The following is a 13039-nucleotide window of genomic DNA, read 5'->3' as shown; positions in this document are numbered from 1 at the left end:
ACAAGAACACGTGGCTACTGAGTCAGTGAGTTAATTGAACTCCTCAACAATCTAAACTTCAATGAATGTTTCATACCATGGCACTGCAGATTAGGAGGACCTCTGTTGGCCAGAAGAGGGATTGCTGACACATTGACTATATGATTAAAGACATTATGAGTAAAGAAATTAATTTTAGTTTGCACCTGTGGTATCTGAGTTACCGGCATTTTTGAAAAAAGGTCAGAAGTGTCTATCACTGAAAAACCAGGTAAAATATATTTGTGCCAAAATAAGACCAATAATAAGACATCACTCTCCGACATCTACATATCCATTAGTGCTAGGGTCTCACTGGGAGGAAGAGGAGGCTGGCCTCGGACACGCTGAGAAGCCTACCCAGACACATCCTGCTGGATGTTAAAGTCAAAAGCAGGGTGCCCGTGAGTCAGACGCTCTGGGAGCTTACTCGGCGCGGGAGGGAGAGGTTTCAGGGCCAACATGGGAGTGTTGGACTGGCCAACGCTCAGGCGCAGAACATCCTGTTCCTGCTTTTTGTTCCTGGCATTGTACCCGTAACGAAAAATGCAGCCCAGCCTATTAGTGCTCAGCCTTTATAGTCCACAGTGCTAATAAGGTAAATATAAAACCCGGTAAACTCAGCACTGGGTCAGTGTCTGCTGATTCAACTCAAAAAGTTGAATACGGGTCTGGGCCATGAGGTCGGGGCTGCTGAGGACTACGTCCTAGATGACACTGTAGTCCCTCATGACAACAACCCACCTGTTCACCCTGACGATGGTCTGACCGGCCAGGTGAAGTGGACAAAGCACCAGGCACACGGCCTGGACAAGGTGGCTGACGCTGGGCCACTGAGCAGTCCAATTCTGTCCAAAAGGTAACGAGAGGAAGAGACATCGTGCGCACGCACGTCTGTGGAGACAAAATACGACATGCGCACGCATAAATCTTTGACAGGCTACTTAGTTGAATCCCTAGTCGATACCCAAACTGTAGAAAGAAGAACACACATCAGTGCCACATATAGAATAGTACCGACACGGTCACGGTTTGCTTAGTGAACACTTACAATGAACGCGGTACACCGCTGCACGTCTGCAATACAGACAATACCGCAATACGGTCGATCTCGAGTTGTGAAGCACCACTTCGGGCGCGCATGCAAGCCAACTGGGTGCATTTAATCAGCCATTTTAATGTCATCTAGCCAGATAGTCAGACACTCTGTATTTTACACATAAATGACCGAGACGAGCGACCGATTTAGCGAGCTAGCTCGGTCGGTCGGTTGTGCCTGCTAATTTCGCCCATTAAATCTCACTTTTACATTCTTGACGTGCATAGACGGGGAATAAAAGCCAGGTAAAAAAACAGAGCGTAAAACCTACCAAAAACGGATCGAAGGGCTAAACTTCAGACAACAGGAGAAACCGGCTGTGCTGATCTCCACTGTAATCCGGAGACAGTCAGCTGGTGTTCGGCACCTTTTCCAGTCGCGCTAGTTTACTAGCTAGTTGGCTAACGTACGACAGCTTTCTTTCAGAGTAATCTAACAAAGCGGATGTGTTCAGATTCCTCATACTGAATAAAATGTACTAAAGGTCATAAAGACGGTGAACTACCATGGCGTTGTTCAAGCATAACCCACTAATGTTAGTATTCAAGAAAACTACTGAAAACACATCTGCTAATGTTGATTTCTAGCTAACGCTAGTTTAGCTGCACTGTAGCTACAGTACAGTACAGCATTGACCTGTTCCAACCTCTCCATCTGTATTTCTCTCCAGTGTCTTGGCTGTTTTGTTTTGTTTTTTTATTATTTTTGCCCTGGTTTTCTCTCTGAACTGTGAACTCTCTTCTTCTTTGTGTACTGTGAGGACGAGCGTCAGGTGCTGTGCTGATCTCCACTGTCATCCGACTCCAAACACACCTGTACCGGCGTCTCCTCATTAGAGGCGCAGACCTGAATGAACTCCAACGTCCACGAACGCTCCACCTTTACTGTTGATGGTTTATATGAAATTCACAAAGAGCTGTTTGTCCAGAAAATATTAATGTGTCTGCTGAATATAAGCATTCACAATATAAAAAAACATTTATATGTATTATTCATTGTATTGTTAAGTTTAAAAGCTCTATGATAATCTGGAATGCCATAAATTCCAGTATAACAAATGTAAAGGGGAGACATCCGGTTTTAATTGGGCCAAAATGCCGAAGAAATTGAGGAAGCTGATGGAGGGCAAGAAATCAAAAAGAAAACATTTGAAATTAATAAAGTGGCTGCAAAATAGTACTACAAAGAAAGATGAAATGCGATCTTTGTCACCACAAAATGAAACTACACAACAGCAACTGATGGGACTGCTATGAATGGTAGGCTAACGAGTTTACTTAGATGTCCTACTGTAACTTTATCTTAAATTAAACTATATAGCTAACGTAGAATTTATCAAATAACGTTGTCCCTTAAAGAATGCAGAGATTAATTGCAAGCATTTTTCATTGTGATTTTGGCACATTCTAACATCAAATAGTAATTTAACAGTGTTAAATAGGCAGAACATGTAACGTTGGGTCTAGACTGTTAGACTCTGTACAGATCGCTATCCTGGTACATATTATTGTTTTCATACAGGAGGTGTCAACGTGCTGTGCTCAGGGGAAGGCAGACGAGGAGATCAATCAGACACAACTCTGTGTTTAGTGTTCTGAAGTGTCTCTCTTCAAATGGATGACATCTGTGTACAGGAGGGAGCAGCTAACACACACAGGCTTATATGTCTTACTTTATACAAGTGTGGACTGAGTGGCCATTTTAACTGTAATCAAACAGATTTTTGCTCAGCACATCTAGACACTTTCTGCAGTATAAAAATATTTTAATGGTGCAACCTCAAAAATCCATGTGTAACAAGCAGGTTAATTGGTTTGATTCTAATCAATTAAATTGTTTGATTAAAATAAGCAAAAATAACCAGAACAGTTCACTTGACCAAATTAACTTAATTAACAAATAAACTTTACAATTTTACTGAGTACAGTTAATATTTTAGTAAGGAAGTGTTAAATATGTTTATTAAATTATTTAATAAATTTAGCGCTATTATGTCCCTTCAGGTTTTCTCAAGTTTCTTGTCAAAGTTGTCTAAGAAAGTGAGAGAGGCTTGTGTGGTGGCGATGGAAGAACTCAGAAGAAGGAAAGGAGGAAGCAGACAGTTCACTGTCATAGATGAGAGTAACTTCAGGCATAGAAGAAATGCAGGTGCATCTTTTATGTGGGTATAGAATTTTGTAGAGTCTTAATAATGTGTAATGGACATACAAGTCTTCATGCTTCATACCTGTAATTTTTTCATCTTGTTAATAGTTCTTAATTAATGTAATAAAGCTTTACGTTTTATGTTACACGGTATGGAAGAGGGCGGATGGCCGGGCGTTGTGGAGGAGGCAGTGGGTCTCTGGGATGCTGGGTGAAAATGCTGTCCACACTAAACAAAGACAGCCAGTTCTTCACCTAGTTCAGAGAAGGTCCAGAAGGGAACTAGTGCCACTTATCATTCAGCATGTAAGGAGGGGATCCACAATCCTCAGTGGTGAGTGATGTGTCTACCAGTAGGCTCTGTCTCAGCTTGGCTATAGACATTACACAGTTAACCACAGTATATCATACATGGATGCTCCTACAGGGGCTCACACCCAGCATATAGAGAGGGCCTGGAGAACATACAATGAAACTGTTTGGAGGTTTAGAAGTAACTGGACAGAGGAGCTGTTAAAGGATCACTGGACAGTAGTAGAATGGTATGAATGGCTAGCAAAAAAACACCATAATGGCCCTCTAGGACGATTCATTCATGATCTTGGAAAGAAGTCCTACTATGCATATTTATTAACAAGCACATTAGTCTGAAGACATTAAGTCTTTTTTTAATGTGTGTATTTTACTGTTTATGTGAGACGTGTTCAAATAAAGTTAAAATACAATTTCAAATGTGTTATAAATATGTTAATGTATAGTCATTCTGAATTGTCATGTAATTCAGGGTTGTTCATTAGTGTCACATTAGTGAAATTCAAGGTGTAGTACTCTTTTGAAATGTACAGCAAATAGTGATGATTAAACAGTAACTAACTTTTGTTCCTAGTACTATACAGAACAAAATACTGTTGCTCCTTTCTTGTCTTTTTTGTACATTTTGGTCAAATCCTTTAGATGGTGTTATTATCTCTGTCCTTTTATGGAGGCAGGGAAATAAAAAATGTGTTACAGCCAGTAATTCATACTTACAATAGTAATTTTTTACCAACCTTTGTAAATGTCTATATATTGAGATGTTTTGCAACTTTAGATAAGGGGCTCCAACATGTTTTATAAATTATTACCAAGTCATTTATACATTTCTTAACGGACAACTTAAAATGATAAGTTTCCTTTAAAGTGTGTCGTTTATAAATGGCCTACAGACATTTATAGATATTCATGTATATTGAATAGTTTTCACCTTAGCGGCTGTAAAATGCTACAGATAATTTCTATATGACAAGTAATTTAGAAACTACAGCTGCTGTTTGTTACTGTTTAACAAATAATTTGTATGACTACACTTTTTAATTATTTTACCAGGTTCACAAAGAATCTTAGGAGCCAGGATTAGTAAAGCTGTAATTTTAATAATATATTAACTAATGGTGCATATCCTCTGAATTCCTGAATTGGTCACCATTAATTCTGAAATTGTAACATACATATTTACATTAACATTTAAGGTGTTTAGCAGACTCTCTTATCCAGAGTGACTTTGTTGTGCATAACACAATAGCATATTTCATAAATGCAATTAAAACTTTTTTATTTTTTAATACGTTTTAATAAGTGCAAAACTAATGTTCAGGTAAGTGTATCTTCAGTCGGCGTATGAAGACAGTGAGGGACTCTGGTGTTTAGACAACCACAGGAACTTCACCACCTGCAGGGCTACAACAAGGAGTCTTGATGCTTGTCTTCCAGGCCTCTTAAAGGATGGAGGTTAAGCAGGTTGCACCTGAAGCTCAGTGAGTTCTAGGCACAGGTTGGGTTTCACCATTGTAAGGCTCGTGACATGACAGCAACTGGTTATGGCTACAGCAAAGTTTTACACGAGCGGACAGAGGTACCAGGGCATTCTTATATCTTATAAAGTGTAGGCAAGAAAACCTGTAGACTGTGAATATTACAGCAGGACATGTACAGTCCCAAGATGCCTCAAAGACATGTAGACTGTAAATATTACAGCAGGACATGTCCTCAAAGACAGTGCCCACAAAGAGGGTTTATTGTAAAACATGTTAAAAGAAGGCAAGAGGTAAGGAAACATCTCTTGTTATTCTAGGAAATACGACCTACCACCTAAAGCCCCTGGAGCCCCAACTCCAAACCCTACACACAGTAACCTAGCAACATTCTGAACATTTACTTTAACTAAATGCAGTTCCATTGTTCCTGCACGTATGCAATGGCACAATTCATTATCTAATAAAGAATAGCACTTAAAAACCCAATTAAGCATAACATCTGACTTCCTGATCTGTTCATGATCAGATAATTATGAAGTGAGAGCTTAGATACATCTTATAAATGATTACTAATATATTAATTCATGATGAATAACACTAACTTATTAGAGTATTTTAATCCTGCACATATGGAAATATCATTGTAATGGTCCAGTAGTAAAGACACACGGATACACTCCTAGTGGATACAGAAAAAAAAGGTATTTATTGGCTCTCAGTAGTTCTTTCCTGGCAAGATAAACATTAAACTTAAACTCTAGAAACAAAATTATAAGAACAATATTTAATCTCAAATATTTACAGTACCTTTCTCTAATGAGTGTGGGGAATCATACGTGACATCCCTCCGCCCAACACAAAACAACCTATGCTGAGTTTCATGATAAAGTCCTCAGGCAGGGCTGTGGAAAAGACTGTCCGATACGTTGGTCTGGACTCAACCCATGCATCACTCATTCAGGAATCTGAAATTGGCCTTGTGCTCTGCTCTACCACTTGACCTACCAAACTATAATCTGACCTTCCACCTTTACGTTTCTGAACATGGCTCCACAGCCGTGGGCATCCTGGCCCAGGAGCACCATGGCAGTTATCGCCCTGTGGCCTACTTTTCCAAACCTTTTGATTCGATGCCGGCCTGCTTACATGCCGTGGCTGCCTCTGCCCTGCTGGACACTGACGTAGAGAAATTGGCACTGTCTCATCCAATGGTTCTTCACACTTTACATCAAGTTATTACTATTCTGAATAACATTCAAACACAGTACATGACAGCACAGCAACGTTCGGGCCTTGAGGCCATCCTCTTTGCCACTCGGAACTTTATCATTAAATCACACATGACCCTGCACTCACCTGTTAGTCTGTTACAATCATTTTTGCCATCGCTAAATCATTCTGCTGACTCTGTGCCCCACGACTGCATGGAGGTTATCCATGAGTCCTCTAGCATGCGTTCTGAACTGTCTAGCAAGCTGCTGGAAGGCAGCTATTACATTTTTGTAGATGGCTCATGTTTTAAACCATCTGACTCTGAATTTTTCTGTGGTTATTCTGTCTGATTTCTGCCTAACCTCATTTGGGAGGCTCACTCTCTCCTTTACAGGTCTTCTCAAGCAGCTGAACTAATGGCATTGACCAGGGCTTGCCATCTATTCCAGGATCAGTTTGTCACCATATACACTGATTCCTGTTATGCGTTTGGGGTTGTTCATGACTTCGGTAAGATTTGGCACTCCAGGGGGTTCCGCACCTCGGACGGTAAACCCATATCTAATCCAGGACTAGTGTCTGCATTTTGTCTGCATGTACACTACCAGCTCGGCTGGCTATCATAAAGGTCAAGGGTCATGACACAACCTCTGAATCTGACCACAAGGTGGTCAGTAGTGTGGTGAGTTCAGAATGACGCCCAGTGCCACCACCAAATTGTCACCATTTGAGGTCATTTTTGGTAGACTATTTACCACCCCATGTGGCAGAGATAACCCAGGTGTTTATTTTTTAGGTGACATGGATGTGATCCTGGTTCACTACACCAAAATGTTGATTGAGAAATTGAACAGTCCTCAGGCACCCAACGCAACGTTTCTGCTACACATTTGACTCCTGCAGGTTAATTGACAAACAGTTGCAGATATTCTTATTAGCATTATTACCTCCAAGTTTGAGAGTGGTGGGGGTGTAGCTCAGTGCTAGAGTGCATACTTTGCATGTCTGAGGTCCTGGGTTACATACTCAGCACCTCCAGCCAAAAAAAATCAATTGCTTGTTAATGTGTGTGTGTGTGTGTGTGTGTGTGTGTGTGTGTGTGTGTGTGTGTGTGTGTGTGTGTGTGTGTGAGTGAGAGACAGACTTGGCTCCCCTGGTAGAAGGAACAGAATGAATATAGTTAGCAAACGAAAGAAAGGCCGCAGGAACTAAAATCAGTCTATCCCTTCCCAAAACAAAACCCATTAAAATGTACATAGCACACATCATGTAGAAAGGGATTGAAGAATAAAACCATGTTCTAATCCCAAAATGATTGGACGGAGTTGAACTCGACGCAACCAACCTCCAGTTCCGTTAGTAAAAGCTTTAAGTGGCGTACGGTCCAACGCACCTATATAATTGCTCCGAAAGTGTTCGCACACACAAACGGCATAATACATGCAGGTAAGAGGAAGATGTAAAAGTAAAGAAACATGGAGTTGTTTTGGTGAAATTGATAAGACAAACATTCATACGTTTATGAGAACCCGGTGCACTTACTAAGTTCCAAAATGCTACAGTTCTAAACCTAAAAGCGAGAAAGAAAGCATAAAATAAAACCCTAAAGAAAGGAAGCCACGTAGTACGTGAAAAGGGGCAAAAATGAAAAGAAACATAGCTAAGAAGAACAGCTTACAGCACCTGGTATTCCCAAGCAGTCTCCCATCCAAGCACTAACCAGGCCCGACCCTGCTTAGCTTCCGCGATCGGACGTGTTCAGGGTGGTATGGCCGTAAGCGATGAAAATGGTGAAAAGTGCGCCTTTTATGCAATACATCGACAGCGTGGCTACAGACGCATTCACCCGATTAAGCTCTTGTCGAAGCGATAAAACAATGCCTTACACAATGCCTTGATGTTTTTGCTTTCTTTTTTTTCATTGCTTTAACATGCTCTTCCTCTCTGCAATATGCAGGATGATCCGTTGATATGAAGTTTAGTTTATGGGATCATTATACAGCGTATCGCTGTATCGGACACTTCTAGCTAGAGCAAGCTAAGCTGTGGTTAGTTCCTACAACTAACGTGAGCTAGCTACCTGTCCATCCATACGTTCAGTGAACAAATACGCGACAACTCAAGAGATCCAGCTGTGCACAACCGCACTGTTTCACAATACCAAGCCAGCTTGTGTACCCCGACAATTCTGTCTACTCGCTGTGATGCTGCGTTTTGTTCTGGCACTGTTAACATCACGAGGCAAGCGGCAGTACTGGGTCTGTGAACCTTTACTGTAAAAACATGGAAAAATGAAATTGCGTGCGTGTGTGTGCATGTGAGAGAGAGAGACTGGCAGACTCTCCTCCCCTCAAGGTCCGTTAGTAAAAAAAAAAATTCATCTGGAAATCTAAGTTGCTATATTGTGCTGTGTAATGTTAAGCGTAGCACAACAATGTCCTGTAGGTCACACAAATAACGTAAGTAGCCTAATGTCATAATAACAAATATGAACAGGAATGATCAACCACTACAAACAGCATGTTAAAATACTAAAAATAACGAGTTGATTACAAATCGAGTAAACATTTAGAAAGTGAAACTTAACCAGAAAACCCATATTCTATCATTTAACCAATGAAAGATAGAAAATCACAACAACAAAAAACACAATAACATGTCGAAAAGATCTGCACTAACATTAACAGGCATGCTGTTGTGTCACCATAGCAACCACAGCAGCTGGGGTTTTTACACAGGATACAAGATTTCATTACATTGCGATTAGCAAACTAACATTTTCAAAAGAAACATAAAATAAAAAATAATATCTCTGTACCTGTGATGATATATAAACATGTAAAAAACAATTGCTTGTTAATATGTGTGTGTGTGTGTGTGTGTGTGTGTGTGTGTACTACCCATGTGTGTGTGTGTGTGTGTGTGTGTGTGTGTGTGTGTGTGTGTGTATTACCCATGTGTGTGTGTGTTTGTGTGTGTGTGTGTGTGTTTGTGTACTACCTAAATCTACACATTAAAGGTGGAAATCTTTGGAAACTGGGAAAGGTTTTTCATTCTTGTTTCTGTGTGGTGGAGAGATACAGTTGCAGATGTACACAGTATGAGTGTAATATCTTATAGTTAATATGATTTTGTGCAGTTCATTCATTCATCTAATTTGTTTTTGATGTGTAGGTAATGGTTTTGGAGGTCTACTAGTGTCAAAAAACAGGTTGATTTCAGTCAGTGTTTAAATAAATCAAATAGGACATGAGATGTTTATGTTGAGATGTTTTTAAGATTGTTGCAGTGTTTTTCAAAGATTGGAAAATGGTTATGCTTATGAATACCGCGGTGACTTCTTTCACTTTTATTAAGAAATAATATTTTTTCCACTGTGCTTGGACTCAGTTGATTTCTCTTTTTGAAAATAACTTCCCCGGCTTTGAAGAAAACACTTTTACATGGTACTGAGGAGGCAGGGGTGCACAAGTATCCCACAGCAAACCTGTAGAGATTTGGATATATGCACCTCTGCCTCTCCCAGTACTGGAGGGGATCCTGTGTTCTGCTGATATTCGGTTCTGCCAGGTCTGCACTTCAACTGTGGCATCAGCAGTGACATTGTGAGTTCTTCTGGCCTCCATGAACGTGGTATCAAAATCACACCAGTTTGTTTCCTGAGAAGCAAAACCAGATAATATGAATTAGATCATAACTCTGAAATTGACTTTAATCCAATGCAAAAATACTAACCAGGTCTTTCAGCTACAGCATCCTGTAATGTTGAAGCTGCAGCTGGGGTTGAATGTGACTGTCTAGACCCTATTGCATTGGCACATTCAAAGGTGAGTTGTTTTATTCCTTCATCTACCTTTTTTGGGCTAAAGGATCCAAGTGATTTGTATCTTGGGTCTAGCAGCGTTCCCAGCGATATAATGCTCATGCTGTGTGGAGTTTTTCCCTAAGGAGCCTGATGAGGTCCCTCCCAGTTCACTAGCTACTGGGACCGTTGCCTTTGCTGCCTCTTCCTGGAGCATCTTTTCCACCATTTTCAATAATAGCACCACTTTGGAGCCAGATACCTTTTTCCCCTCTGACAGCACCAGTGTGGCCCTGTGAAAAGGAGACAGTATAGACAGGAGCTCACAAACATTATTGTACTCATCAGAGGTCAGCGCAGGAATTCCAGTTTGTAAGCCTGCCAGTGCTTACAGGCTCCCTGAGTTCTACTAATCGCTCCAGCATTTGAAAGCTGCTGTACCTTGTTTCAACCTCCTGAATCAGTTTCTTTTTTGGTTTTCCCATATGCTCTTGAACAAGGTCCAGCTTCTCCTTTACCAATAAAAACCTAAACGTTACATATGTAGCAATATAAAACAATGTGTAAACAAATGTGAAAATAATGTTGCTAACTTTGACAGTTGTGCTGCTTCTAAAATAGCCCACCAGCTTCCTTGCCTTTGTAGGAATGGCAGACAGCACTGGGGTTAGTTCAAGAGCTTTTTTAACAACTATATTCAGGGTGTGAGCAATGCAGAAGGCATGACGCAGCTTCAGCTGTTTGCCACATTCAATCATATCAGATGCGCCATCAGTAACTAGACATGTTACTTTGGATTTTATTTCCCATTCTTCCATAAGAGAGGATTTCACACAGGCCAAATTTTCAGCTGTGTGCACCTGTGGGAATTTCACTACACCGAGTAATGTGCACTTCAGACATGTGTTGTCATCTATAAAATGGCAGGTCACAGCCAAGTAGTTAGTCTGCTGTCACAATCACTGCAGGAACTTTCTGGACCTCAACTTTGGTCTTCTCTTTCTCTTGTTGATATTTGGCCTCAACCATGGCCTTTGTGGTCTAAAGGGAAGGAAGAAAATATTATTTTTTTAATACTACTCTCATAATTTATCCATGTCACCACACATACTTTCCTAGTTGGGAAAATATAGGTTGGATCAAATTTTGCTACTAAGTCCCTGAAGCCTTTATCCTCAACTGTGCTAAATGGTTGTGTGTCTCTAACAATCATGAAGACCAAAGCCTCATCCAGCTCTTCCTTTCTGGTCATTGCTTTGTAAAGATTACAAAGATTTGTCATTTTTACACTTTGTAATCCAATCCAAACTGCAAATAACATGTAAGGTGCAGAGAATAATGCAGTATATAAATATATATATATACAGTATATATACATTTATATACAGTATATATACATTTTATATATACATTATATATATATATATATATATATATATATATATATATATATATATATATATATATATATATATATATATATATATATATATATATATATATATATATATATATATATACACTGTGTGTGTGTGTGTGTGTGTGTGTGTGTGTGCATATTAATGTTAACAGTGAATAAAATAAAATTAGGTTATGGTTTAATTTCAGTATTTGCATGTCAGAAGTAATTACATGAACATGTGCACATGTTTTGTTTTTATTTTTTGATGTGCGTGATGAATGTAGCATCGTGGTCAATGTCATTATTATCATGGTTGATTAACAAATATGAAAATTGGAAACGCATACCCACCTTGGCTGGATCCAACTCTATCCCCCTCATTATATATGACAAGTACAATAACATAGATGAGGTGGTGTTGTTGTATCCCAGTGGCTTGGAATGGAAATAAAATGACTTGTGAATATTATAGTAGTAACACATTTCATTATTTACATATTATGAGCAATACCTTATTTGGAGAGATCTGCTCAAAGTGTTTCCATACAGGGGAAACCCTTTTCCTTTTAGCAGGCTCCATAAAAACAAGCTCATCAATGTCACAGGCAAATTGACAGAACACAAACATGCAAATTTTGCATGGAGCCATTGCGCTTTATGTGTGTTCATAAATTGCGCCAACATTTGAAATGCTTCCTGAACCAGTGAGGTTTCAGGCGTCATTCATCCTTAAAGAAGCAAGCCTCGATACATGTTTCATAAAAGACTTCCTGGATCTCTCAACATGCGCTCTGAAGCCTCGGCACAGTAGGGGCCATCACTAGTATCTCACTTGGAGTGAGGAGTAGGAGTGAAAGGTGAGAGTGAGGAGTGAGAGTGAGGAGTAGGAGTGAGGGGTAAGTGTTAGGGATGAGAATGAGGGATGAGAGTGAGTAGGAATGAGGGGTGAGAGTGGGGATTGAGGGTGAGGGATGAGAGTGAGAGGTGAGAGTGAAGAGTAGGAGTGATGAGTATGAGTGAGGTGTGAGAGTGAGTAGGAGTGAGGGGTGAGAGTGAGTAGGAGTGATGGGAGAGTGAGTAGGAGTGATGGGTGAGTGAGGAGTAGCAGTGAGGGGTGAGAGTGAGTACAAGTGAGGGGTGATCGTGAGTAGGAGTGAGGGGTGAGAGTGAGGAGTAGGAGTGAGCAGTGATAGTGAGGGGTGAGAGTGAGTAGGTTTGAGGGGTGAGAGAGTAAGTAGGAGTGAGGGGTGAGAATGAGGAGTGAGAAGAATGAGGGGTGAGAATGAGGAGAGATATTGTAGAGAGATATTGTTGTAAATGTAGAATATAAATATATCCAGAGTTCAAAGTGAATGAACCAGTAGAGAGAATGAGCCACACAAAGGGGGGGGGGGGTACACAACAACAACAACAACAACAACCACCACCACCCTGATCACCACCTGTGCTCCGTCATAACTATGATCACTGCTGAAGCTCCAGTCTGTCATATTAACACACAGCATAATTACTGCACCATCACTGACTACATTTACATATTAACACACAGCATAACTACTACACCATCA

General features: G+C 40.3%; 1 long non-coding RNA gene and 1 pseudogene across 1 annotated transcript in view; both read right to left on the bottom strand.

Annotated features, from left to right (window-relative positions):
- The window catches only part of LOC145657010 (uncharacterized), a 245147-nt gene that overhangs the window by 202018 nt on the left and 30090 nt on the right, over nt 1-13039 (bottom strand). The window lies entirely within an intron of this gene.
- LOC145659790 (5S ribosomal RNA) lies at nt 7939-8047 on the bottom strand (annotated as a pseudogene).

The sequence above is a fragment of the Electrophorus electricus genome, chromosome 1, assembly GCF_041902795.1.
Source record: "Electrophorus electricus isolate QZ-2024a chromosome 1, ASM4190279v1, whole genome shotgun sequence".
Taxonomy (NCBI): domain Eukaryota; kingdom Metazoa; phylum Chordata; class Actinopteri; order Gymnotiformes; family Gymnotidae; genus Electrophorus; species Electrophorus electricus.
The sequence above is the reverse complement of the archived record's forward strand: the minus strand, read 5'-3'. Positions and strand labels throughout refer to the sequence as shown.